A 13,500-nucleotide genomic window follows, 5' to 3' on the forward strand; every position below is an offset into this window, starting at 1 on the left:
CCCCCCCCCCCCCCCCCCCCCCCCCCGCGAAGGCTCAATACCCTATTAACTCCACCAACTGGATAAGGCAGGATATTTTTCTCTCTGTCTCTTCCAGAAGGGCCAGAAACAGCTTTTCAGTGAGAATGAAGGTAAAGGGAGGAAGAGGAAACTGGTTGCCTGCACTGCTGTCTTCAGGCTTCCTGCCCAGAGGAAGGCCTGAGCAAATTATGTTTTCAATTAAGAGAGAGAGTATGATTTTGATGTTTCACTAGTGTGGACTTAATACCCAGAAAAATAGATGCCTTGTGTATTGTCTGAAAGTGACCAGAAAAGCCACACTACCTGAGATTTCCAAAAAACAAATTGAGAGCCAGAGAGCAGGCTTGGAAAAAGAAAAAAATTGTGTTCTGCTGCTCCATCCCCCCACACACCTTCCTCCCCACGCCCCTGCCGCCCCACGTGCACACACATACACCTTATTAAATCAGATCTACGGAAAGGACTTGGGACACTTAGAGTGATGATGATATTTATGATGAGGAAAGATCTCTATGGGAGAGTTCAAAACCTGCCTCTAATCCTATTTCAACTGAAGTATGTTTTCCTTTCATTGTTTACTACGCAAATACCAACTGAATGCTTGCCATGTTGCTGGTTTGTGGAGATTTTAGGTTAATTCAGAGCTGCTTTCTTCAATCCAAGAAGTCTGTTAAAGGGGCCAGCCCTGTGGCGCAGCAGTCAAGTTCACACATTCCGCTTCAGCTGCCCAGGGTTCACCGGTTTGGATCCTGGGTGCCGACCTATGCATTGCTTATCAAGCCATGCTGTGGCAGGTGTCCCATATATAAAATAGAGGAAGATGGGCACGGATATTAGCACAGGGCCAATCTTCCTCAGCAAAAAAAGGATTGGTGGAAGATGTTAGTACAGGGCTCATTTTCCTCAAAAAAAAAAAAAAAAAAGTCTATTATGGGGAGAGAATCTAATAGGCCAGACATACGTACAAACCACTAAGGGTAATAGAAGTGTGCAAATGTACAACTTGGACGGAGAATTCAGATCCAAAAATTTTTCGAATAGGTGAAGGTTTAGCTGAGTCTTAATGGATGGGCAGGTGTATACTAGGTAGATAAGTGGCGAGTATGGCCACTTCAGTATGCCTGAGTGTGGGTCTCAAAGGGATCAAGATGGGATTCAAAAAGAAGACAGGTCAGATCATGGAGAGCCTTGTAGACCGTACCAAGGACTTTGGACTTCATTTTGCAGACACTGAGAAGCAAAGACAATCAGTTTTGCATTTTATATCTATTATTTTATAGTGTAAACTGGAGGAGCATAAGTGCCATGTGATCTTCGTGGTTAGGAGACTATTGCCATAATCCTGGAAAGGCATATAAGAGCCTGAGGATAGAAGGGAGGGTACAATCTAAGACATGTTAAGAGACTGGGACTGGGTGACTGATTAGATATTTTTGCATGGGAGAGAGAGGAGTCAGACAGCTCTCACATTTCTGGTCTGGGTAGATAGTTGTGCTGTTGGGTCTACATAGAAGAGGAGCAGGTTTTGGAGGCAAAGGTAGTACAGTTGGGTCATGTTTTAGTTGAAGTGTCTGAGAGTTATACAAGCGGAGCTGTCCAGAGGTTGTTTAAAAAAAAAATGGGTCTGGAGAAAAGCCTATACAGAAGATAAAAATGTCATGGCTTTCAGCATATAGATCATAGCTGAACCTACAGGTAGAAACATTATCACCAGGGAAAGGGAATAAGGGGAAGAAAGAAGAACATGGACAGAACCCTGGAAAATGCTAGTGTTTGAGAGTTACACAAGGAACTCTCAGTAAATGAAAGTGAAAAGTGGTTCATTTATTTGTTCATTTTTATCTGTGATCTGCTAGAAACCAGGCCCCATTAGGGCAGGGACTTTGTCTTGCTCATGGCTGTGCACCCAATGCCTAGAGCAGAATGTAAACATGTTTTATGGAGCTACACAGTAGCCAAAGTGACTCAGAAAGTCCTTCCCATCCTCCTCCCTGTTCCTTTGTGCACCAAGGGCTGACACCCAGCCCCCAATCTCAACTCTTACTTCAGCTTTTAAGAAAGGCATATATATGTTATTGTCATCACGAGAATAAATCAGCTAAGTGAAAATATTTCAAAACTTTTGAAGTGTTCCAAAATCATCAATTACATCAATTGTCCACTTTTCAGGACTTGTCACTGCTGAGTTTGGCTCATTTCTCAGTAGGTCCAAAAGGGCACAGTAGTGAGATCAAATCTGTTTCTCGAGGCAAATAAAATAGCTTTGTCCCAAAGATAATCACCAAGGGCAGGAAGATAACCTGCAGTGCTTCCAGCTGAGACTGAGCGGACACTCCCAGCTCAACACACTAGACAGTATATACTTGGGCCTGTCACATGGGAGTTATCCCATTACCAAAAAATGCATTTCAGAATTGCTCCAAGTGCGCTGCATCCGGCACCCAGACTCAGGGAAAATGCCTTTGCCTTCAATATGTATTGTTCATAGGACTGAAATATTTTTAAAATTTAAATGGTGTTCTCCAAAATGTTCATCATAACCCCACAGTGCCTATCACAATGTATTTTTGGGGTTTTTTGCTTACTTCGTTACTGCCTAACTCCCTCCATAAATTGTAAGTTCCATGAGTAGGAACGTGTCTGTGTTCTCTACCCCAATGCCCAGTATGTATTTGTTTTATGAAGGTATGAAGGAAATTATGATTGCAAGGCCAAAGGGCCTGATTTGTCAACTGGACTTCCAGATCTCCACAGAAACTACCAGTAGAAGATAGTGTAAGAGTTTTTCCTGTACGTAAAGAAGGATCTGGGAGGCTTTTCTGGCACTCAGGTGCTCCTCATACCCTTCTTCCTATGGTTCAGGGACATCACAACCCTGTGTGCTCTTATGAAGTTAGCTAGTTTCAGAAAGCATTAGGAGGAAAACCAGTTTGTTTTCCATGTATTTCTAAGAAGGTGGTGAGTGAATCAATCATGTGTTCCTAAGTGACTTTAATTTTATGAGAGCTTCTTTATTCTTCTCTGTCCCAGCTCCCCACTTCCCCTCCCCTCTCTGAAATCACACTTGGTAACCTCATTATTTAAGGGTGGCTTTTTGTTTCTCATCACCACCATGTGTGCTTTCAATGCTTCTAAGCAAGTAACCCATAGAGGAAATTGGTAAACTTCACCCTGAACCTGCATGACGTGGGTGCAGACATTTGGGACAGCACAGACCACTGCAGTGGACAGGAGTAGCCTCTGCCTGCAGTCAGGCCTCACTTAAGCCATCTGATTTCACAGCTGACGCTAAACCTGAGGTTATTTACTCATGGGCCGTTTAACAGGAATTCTACTTTCTTAGGTTACTTTTGCTGTCATCATGGGACTTACATATTTAGGAAATACACAGAAATAATATTTATAGGAAGCCCTACCCTTATTTATTTAAATGTAAAAGCTCCACCTACTATACATATTTGTCTCAAGACCATCTGATTGATAATAAAAAGATTTTAACTGCCTTATATTATCTCAGAAAAAAGTCTGAAATGTTAACTGCCCACTGGACTGACCACTGGAGGGACAAAAGACTTCATGAAGATGTTTTATTTTGCTCAAGGGCTGCCATCCAATATCTGCTTTTGTGACAAGTTAAAGTAAATGTATTGTGGAAGTTTAGAGGTAAAAAGGACCTAAAAGATCTTGTCCAGCCCTTATTTTATAGATGAGGAAACTGAGATCTCAAACTGTAAAGCATTTTGCCCAGGAGTAATCTGGCCATTGCATTTATATACATTTATAAATTATAAATATACATTATAAATTTATATAAAATATGTTAAAAATTTATGTAAAACTTACATATAATTTTATATATTATATTATCTATATTGTATAGTATAAAATATATTTTATATCATAAAAATTTATATAAAAATATAATAAATTTATATATAATTTATATAAATAAAGAAACCAGAGCCTCTGCCTCCCACTCAGTGCTCTTTCCACATCATCATGCCACTTAACTTCAGCTTCAGTCCACATTGTCTGTGCTTAACTAAGTGTAAGGAGTCTCGCCATAGGGCTACTGGGGCGGGGGTGCTCAAGGGACAGGAAAGAGAGAGAGAGCTCTCCTAGATGTCAAGTCAGCTAGTTTCCATTTGTTTGATTGTTTTTATTGTAAAAAGGTCAGAAATTAGAGCCAGGTTCCATTCCTGTTCCCTCCGCAAGCCACTGAAGAAAGAAATTTGCTAACATTCCCCAAATTAGTGTCAATTTCTCTCTCTTTTTACAGTAAGAGCAATACTGTCAAAAAGTTTCCCAGAATCATGTTCTTCTTAGATATGACTCCTTGAAAGGTGTTTGGTGTGAAAACAAAGCCTGGTGTGGAGAGTTGAAGATGCCCTGGCTCAGCCCAGCCTGCCCTTCTTTGCTGCCCGCACTTGGTGCTTGTCTCCATGTCTCCACTTGAAGGGCTTCAGGGCAAGTCATGACCCTGGTCAACTTTCTTACTGTTAAAGCCTGCCTTGATTGTTGTGTTTTTGTAGAAGGGGAAAAGCATTTTATCCCTGAGTTCAGGAGCAGTCTTGAGGTCAGGGGTAAGATTTTTTGGGGGGGGGAAGTAATAAAAAGTAGCTGCTGAATGATAAACGGGTGAAAAGAAGAAGGGTACCTTAGAAAAAACTGTTTTCATTCTTCCTGGTGATGGAATTGCCTCCAATTTGTTTTCCAATCTCTTCAAGAACCATTTTCTGCCCTCTTCCTGCACCATGCATTCTGATTCCTGGAGCACGTAGTACTCTCTCACTTCCTTTCTTCAAGGGACTGTGGGAAGAGTAATCTTGAAAGTGAAAATGTGTGGACTGAGGGAGACTTTGGATTGTGTCCTCCAGATACTTAGCTCTTTCCTTCATGAGAAACTCCTGCCTTAGGATGGCTTGGATGTGAGTCAGCATTGCTGGGTCCATTTGCACATCCTCTGGGCCATGAGAGTTGTTCCTGGGCCTTGGCCTTTTCTTCTTAGGGAGCTCCACACTTCTGTCTCCATAGACTATGTATTGAAGAAGCTTGCATTTCGATTTCCTGCCAATGGCTGGATCTTGCAGATGACTCTGCACAATGCTTGAGGGCCTGCTAGAGAAGTCCCTTGTGATCCCCTCTCCCTCTGGCAGAGGGCTGCTGTCCACAGGAGGCTTTCTCTGTTTTTCTCCCTGCTCTGGACTATCAAGAGACTCTAATGATAAAACCAGAGCTGGCTTGCCCTCCCCTCTTGAGGGAGACCTACTTATTTTTACAGTTGTCCTCACACTCTCTTTCTTGGAGTCTGCCTTTAAGATTGCCCTGGGAGCTGCCTGGGCCTCCACCTTCTTCAGCAGATCACTGTTGAGGGCTGAGCAGAGTCTGTCCTTGTCCAGGCTAAGTCTGAAGAGCATCATGTTCTCCCACCCTCTGTTCTGGACTATCGCCTTCACTGCTGCCTCACTATCATCCACAAAAGTGGTGGTGTAACTGGACAACATGTTCTTAGAGGTGAGCCGTTTGACTAGGTCCTTGTTGCCTAACAACCGGGCATGCGCCAGCTCTGACCTTTGGAGCTTTGAGTGGCATCGTTTATAAAAAGCTTTCTGCTCCATTAGCCGGGCATTAGCTTCATATTTCTTCATGGACTCCAAAAAGCTGAGTTTCTTTTTCAGCAAGTTCTCTTCTTTCCAGTTGAAGGACAGAATTGAGTAGGACTTCCCTGTTTCCATAAGTTTTATGTTCTCTCCAAATATGGAATAGCGCCTGTTTCCCTGATTGTTGATGCTGTCCAACAATCTCTGATGGTTGCTCTGCTGGTGGCTTCTCCATGAGATGCCCAGTTGAACCTGGGGATCTGACATTTCTCTGCCCACCTGGGGGCCTGGCAGCCAGTGTTCTGTCAGTAAACCTGTGAGGCTGCTTAGTGGTGTGTGGGCACTGTGACCACAGGGTTCTATTCTGGGCTCCATTGTTTGTTGTTAAGAACTCTGTGGGTCATTAGGGCATGTAGTCTGGTGGCCAAGTGTTTCTCCCAAGAACAGAGGTCCTAGGAGGCTGGTTCACTGGGCTGGTTTACTCCAGGCCCAGCTTCCACCTAAGAACAGTCTCCCTTCCAAGGGAAAGGGGACTTGAAGGTCATCCACCCTGTCTGTCTGTGGGAGGAGCTGAATTGACAGGGGCAAGGCTGAAATGTCTATGTGACTTTTCAGTCACTTATAGGTGTTAGAGATTTCTTAGATTTGGTTCCTTCTATCTCCCTGGCAAGTGATGGGGGAAGTTTATAATAAGATTATTAACAGAGATATGAGATTTAGAAGTATAATCTTAGAGAACTTTTATGTAGGTTGTTGAAAAAGATACTTTATATAGTTTCATTGTGTGAACCTCTCAAGGTTGGAGTTTGTTGATTGGTTGAAGTTGGGCCCCTTCTTTAATTGTGACATATAAGAACTTTGTTCAAAGATGAGACCTCCCAAAAGTTAAAGAAAAATAGGGGGGTGGAGAAGGAGGAAGAAGAGAAGATATAATGAGGAAACCCTTGCTGAGGGCACATCAGGTGTTGACAGTCTATCTCTGGATGCTGAGCTCAAGAAATGTGGCCCTAGCTGGGTGTTAGATCTTCTCTAGACAGCCTCAGTCAAGGTGACAGCAGAGTGGGCCATGGAACCCCCTGGGTGGTACTGGTGCCAGCCTGCAGAAGCCCTTAGTTCCTAACCCTGGCTCTTATCCCTCAAACCATAGCCCCATTTATCGAAGCACCTTTACATACACTGCTGTGTTTGTTCTACCACAAGTTTAGTGTGTTTGTGACCCAGCCACTTTGCAACTCGATTGTTACTTGTTAGGTTTTTTTTTTTTTTTTAACAACTGACCTTTTAGTAACTATCATCTTTCTTTAGGGCTCATTGATTGTTGCCTATACAGTATGTAAATCATCCATCCCATTCCTCTTCCTCCTAGCCTTCCTTTTTCTGTTTCCTAGTCCATCTTCAACTCTCCTCAAGACCAGCAGACCCCAATCTCTTTTATCTAAACATTATATTCCTGAAATAGTGCTCAACCTTCAGCCCACCAAACCTTCTCACAGTCTTAGACTCCCCCCCCCCCATCCTATGTTTGTTCTCCTTCTTTGAGAGTTACAGCTTTTGTTAAACCCTATTGTGTAAAAACACAAAGCTTTGGTAGCTCCCTCACCTACCTGGACCTTATCCTTTGTTTATATTTAGGGTAAAGGCAGTATTTTTATTAGTAAAATTAAATTCTATAAAAATCTCTAAATTAGACAATATTGTATAAATCTAAATGAGTTTTCATGAATTCAGGTTGCCCCTAAACATCCAGGCGAGCTTTCCCCTACTGAATGGCTGTCATACAGTTTGGAGGGCTGATCCCAAAACTATGCCCAGCCCCCGGGGTAGATAGATTAGTCTAAACCGATCAGGGCAATGCCATTTGCCTTGCCACAATAATTGGCTTGGGTCAGGGCTGCCCCAAACCACGGTGGGCTAAGATATGACAGGATGTTCACTATGGCTTGAGAAAAAGAGCATGCTTGCTCTTATGTGAGTTTTGGGAAGCAACACTCTGCCCAAACAAGGAAACATGTTGCTCCAGTTGCTATTGTCAGCCTTCCTACCACCCAGCCTTGAGATGATGTTGACCTGTGGCTGACAGTGTGGAGGGACAGAACCCAGATTTTAAATCACATGGCTGAGCCATTTCATCAAATCATCCCAGAAGTCTTCAGCTAACAGTGTCAACAGTCAACAGATTAAACTCCGTAACTGACATAAGAAAATTTTACTTTGTGACAAAGTATCAGAATTCCTTTGTAGGGGGAAGTGGCTTTGTGAAAATGACTAGACGTATTATTGCACACTGTACCAGAGGGTCACTCTTTGACCTTACTGACCTTAAATAGAAGGACAACCATCACATTTTTCTGGGTGGTTGGGTTATTTTATTGCAAATGGTGAAGGGGCTGAATTTACCCAGTTACGCCTTTATTGACAGTCTTTTCTTCCCCCTCAGGATTGTTTCTCCTAGCCTGAGCCCCTACAGGTCAGAAATGCTAGTTTGTTATACAGTCAACAGAGACTAGCACTGTGCTTTAAAACATCCAGGGATAATTGTCAAATATTTAACAATGTGGCAACAAGCAATTGGAATAGATGCCAGCTGTAAACAACCATTGCAGCTGAGAACCCACATTGGAAACACTGCCTTTAATTATAAGTGTGACCACATGATTGAACAATTTTAGTGCTATAAGAGATCTTAGAGATCAATTAGCTTAACACACGATTATATGAGGATTAGCTCTGCTGTGATTTACTCACGTTGGGAAAAAGAGGAAAAGGCCAGAAAGTGCTAGGTAGAAGTGAGCACCAGCAAAACGTGAAGCCTGCACCAAGTTCTAGATGAACACCCAGTAACACTGTCCCACCGTGATTATGGTGCTAACACTTACCCTGACCATTGACACAGCACTGGGCTACATGATTTTCTCCTAGAGTCATAGGACTACTGGATGATATGATCAGCTCACCATGCCCCTGAGTTCCATGAGGTGTATACTTAGAAACTAGAGTTTAGTTAGGTGACTACAGACTGCATATTAATCTCATGTTGATGCTTTCTTACATAACATTCTATTCTCCCAGATACCCACGTTGGGAACCTCAAAGACATCTCTAGCTCTTTGTTTCTGACCCTCACTATCTCGTTGTCCTCCTAGTTTTATATACGTCATCTCAGAAGTGGTCTCCACATCATCTCCCCTCCTTAATCCTTGGTCACTGCTCCACTTAATCTCTCACATAGACTAAGGGGCCTTCATGCCCCTTCAATATATATTCTACCCTGCTTCTGAGACCTAGGACCTGAGTGTTACAGTGAGATCACCCTTGACATCCCACCTCCCTGTAGAATTTGGAACTAAGGAAATAAGATTATCCTTAGCAAGGCAGGATTCCTAGGCCTATAATCTGGTGCAAGACACCGACCCTTCTGCAAAAACCTGTATCAACAAAAAGGGTCAACCAGCCACAGAAATCTCTACAGAAAGACTGAAAAAGGCTAGCCCTCGAGGAGGTGATGGCCAGGAGGACAGGCTCATGCCTATGAAGGATGTAGCCTATCAACCCAGGAGTGTATTCCTATAAGGAAATGGTATCCTATAAGGAACTCAGGGTAATATAGCCTGATGACATCAGCCACTAGGATGCTCTGACTCACTCCTTTATAATGTCGCTTCTTCAGTCTGTTGTGAGTTTAATGTGAATTCTGCTCCCATGAAGGCTGAGAACTTTCCTGTGGGTCAGTCCTTACTTCATTCAGCCTCTGAAATTACAGAATGTGAAAGTAGGAAAGGCTGCCAGAGGTCACATAACCCAAGTGATGAGGAGTCTGAAGGCCAGAGAGGGCATGGGACTTGCCAATGTTGCACAGTGACCTAGACCTAGGAATCATACTTGAGACACCAGACTCCCAATCCAGTGCTCTTTGTACTGCACTGGATTGCCTTTGCTCATAGCCTTGTTGGGTAGATGGCTGACCAAGGACCAGGACAAGGAGTGCTCTTTGCGAATGCAGCAGCAGAGAAAACCATCTTCCCAATGGGAGTCTACAGAGAGCTCCCATATCCCCCATCATTCAAAGTGAATATGGATATGGTTCTTCCCTTTTGCCCTCTGCATAGGTACTGCCTGCTGTGGAGGAGACTGGGCTTCTCCCCTGCTACCCTCTCTCTTGCTGGGAAAGTGAAGCAGAAACCCCCTTCTCTCAAGCCACTTTTAGAGCAAAAATCAAATCAATGATGGTTTAAAAACAATTTCAGCAAGTCCTGGGTCTGAGACCCCCAAATGGGAACTGTGGCTGTGCACAGGCTGAGAAGGATGGGTCACTGCTGATGGGGCTCTCTTCTTACAAGGTACACTGTGGGCTCCATACACACTGTGACCTGAGTTAAGAAACCTATATCCATTTTTCTCAGTGCACCTGGGAAGTTCTTTCTAACATCAGATATTTTCCTTTGAAACCCTGTTAGATATAGCTAGTGTACTTCAAATTCCAGGTAACCAGCTCAAAAAGAACTTTGAGAATATAATAGACTTGTCACAAGCTGAGAGTTACCATCTGTGTCTAAAACTCAAGTACCTGAGCACCTATCAAGTTGTGAAAAACTTGTACCCACCCAGATGAGAGAGATATTTTGTGACATCATTGATTTTCTTACACTAAGCTCTGCCTTCAAGATATTTTGACCTAATTGGCTATGGGTCAGGTACAGCTCTTAAGTACTTTGGTAGGTTAACAGTAGGTTCCTATTTGGCGGGGAAAGTAAATAGGGGTTAGCTAGGCTCCACAACTTTGTTAGCAAGTTATAAGGAGAGTCAGTGTCAGACCAAATTGTGCCCTAGACATTATTTAAAACATGTTTCTTAGCGAGCACACACTGGAGTGTTCACACATGTGGTACTCTAAGCTCTCTATGCCTTCAAGACTTGCAACCTCTCAACTTACATGTCAGGTTTACATGAAGCATTTGTAAGTGATCCAGAGACAGACTGCCACCTTACCACTGACATCAGTCAAAACAGAGACCTTCTGACCCTATTTCTGTACACGTTTAGGGATCAAACACTGAATGTCCTTCCTGACAGCCAGGCTACAGGCCTCCTTGGGTTCCTCTACCTAGGTCTTGCAAGGGGGAGAGGGTATCTAAAGTATTTTGGCCAGGATACATATCTTGAATACCCTCAATTTCACCAGTGCAAGCCAATTTCTAACATCACACTAATTAGCAAGTAACCAATTTCACCAATAAAAACACACTTCTAACATTAACTATGGAATTATCAAAGCTTTTGTTATATATTGGATATAGAGATCACTGAAGCATGTGCAGTTGCCTCCTGTGGAGCATTGCCCTTGAGCACACAGCCAGCTGGCCAAGTAGGGATAGGTTTCTGGTCAAATGCTAGCTGCATGTAGGGTCTAAAGCCAACAGAAACACACATAAAATCAAGCTTTTTATGCTATAGTATTTATTTTATAACAACTTTATTAAGATATAATTCACATACCGTAGAGTTTACCCACTTCAAGTATATAGTGGTTTTTAGTATGTTCAGAGTTCTGTATCCACTGCCACAATCAACTTTAGAACATTTTCGTCACCTCAAAAAGAAGGCCTATACCCATTGGCAGTCACTCCCCATTAGCCCATGACCCTTTCAGTCCTGGGCAATCACTAATCTACTTTTTTTCCTCTATGGATTTGCTTATTCTGAACGTTTCACATAAATGGAATCATAATATGTGGCCTTTCATGTCTGGCTTCTTTCATTTAACATAATGTTTTCAAGGTTCATTCATGTAGCATGTGTCAGTACTTAACTTATTTTTATTGCTGAGTAATATTCCATTGTATGGATATACCACATTTTACTTATTTATTCATCAGTTGATGGACATTTGAGTGTTTCTCCTTTTTTGCTATTATGAAAAATGCTGCTATGAACATTAGTGTTAAAGTTTTGGGTGGACATATGTTTTCATTTCTCTGGGGTATAAACTTAGGAATGGAATTACTGTGTCATATGGTAAGTCTATGTTTAGTCTTTTGAGGAACTGCAAACTGTTTTCCAAAGTGCTGCACCATTTTAGAGTCCTGCCAGCAGTGGATGAGTATTCTGATTTCTCCACATCCTTACCAAAACTTATTATCTGCCTTTTTGATCGTAGTGAGGGTAAAGTTGTATCTCATGGCTTTGATTTGAATTTCCCTGATGCCTAGTGAAGTTGATCATCTTTTCATGTGCTTATTGTTCATTTATATTAAAAAATGATGTTAGAATTAGCAGACAAGGACATTAAAAACAGTTACTATAACTATGTTCTATATGTTCAAAAATTTTGTAGAGACATGAAAGATATTTTAAAAAAGACTCAAAAAATGAACAAATGGGACTACATCAAACTAAAAAGCTGCACAGCAAAGGAAACCATCAACAAAATGAAAAGGCAACCTACCAAATGGGAGAAAATATTTACAAATCATATTTCATAAGGGGTTAACATCCAAAATATATAAAGAACTCATACAACTCAGGAGCAAAAACATAAAAAAATGCAGTTTAAAAATGGGCAGAGGGTAGGGATAGACATTTTTCCAAAGAAGACATACAAATGGACAATGGCTACATGAAAAGGTGTTCAATACCACTAATCATCAGGGAGATGCAAATCAAAATCACAATGAGATATCACCTCACACTTCTTAGAAAAACTAGTATCAAAAAGACAAGAAATAACAAATGTTGGTGAGTATGCGGAGAACAGAGAACTCTTGTACACTGTTGGTGGAACTATAAACTGAGGCAAACACTGTGGAAAAGAGTAGGGAATTTCCTCAAAGAATTAAAAATGGAACCATCACATGATCCTGCAATTCCACTTCTGGGTATTTATCTGAAGGAAAGGAAAACCCTATCTTAAAAAGATACTTGCACTTCCATGTTCATTGTGGGATTATTTACAAAATCCCAAGACATGAAAGCAAACTACGTGTCTGTTGATGGATGAATGAATGAAGAAAATGTGATACACAGACACTGGAATATTATTCAGTCATAAAAAAGAAAATCTTGCCATTTGCGACAACATGGATGGAACTTGAGTGTGTTATGCTAAGTGAAATAAGTCAGACAGAAAAAGACAAAAACTGTAGCATCTTATTTACATGTGGAAATGTGGAATCTAAAAAAAAAAAAAGAATTCTTAGGTACAGAGAACAGACTGGTGATTGGTGGTTGCCAGAGGTAGGGGTTGGAGGTGGGGGAAATGGGTGAAGGTGGTAAAAAAGTACAAACTTCCGGTATAAAATGTCATGGGGATGTAATGTACAGTATGGTGACTGTAATTAATAATACTGTATTGTATATTTGAAAGTTGCTGAGTAGATCTTAAAAGTTCTTATCACAGGAAAATAACAATTTATAACTGTGAAAAAGAAGGACTCAACTGAAACTTCTAGACATTAAAACAACAATATCTGAAGTGAAAAATCAACTGGATGGGATTAACAGCATATTAGACATTGCAAAAGAAAAGATTAATGAACTTGAAGATGCAGCAATAGAAACTATCCAAAATGAAACAACAGAGCTTAAAAAAGAGCTGTGGAAACTTCGAGCAGCCTAATATAAGTACGTATAAATCAGAGTTCCTTAAGGAAAGGCTAAAAGAACCGAAAAAATACAGGGATGCCTCATTTTATTGCACTTTGCTTTATTGTGCTTCATAGACATTGCATTACAAATTGAAAGTTTTGGCAACCTTGCATTGAGCAAGTCTATTGGAGTCATTTTTCCAATAGTACTTACTCACTTTGGGTCTCTGTGTCACCTTTTGGTAATTCTTACAATATTTCAAACTTTTTCATTATTATCATATTTGTTAGGGTGACCT

Source organism: Equus quagga, chromosome 2 (genome assembly GCF_021613505.1).
Source record: "Equus quagga isolate Etosha38 chromosome 2, UCLA_HA_Equagga_1.0, whole genome shotgun sequence".
Lineage (NCBI taxonomy): Eukaryota > Metazoa > Chordata > Mammalia > Perissodactyla > Equidae > Equus > Equus quagga.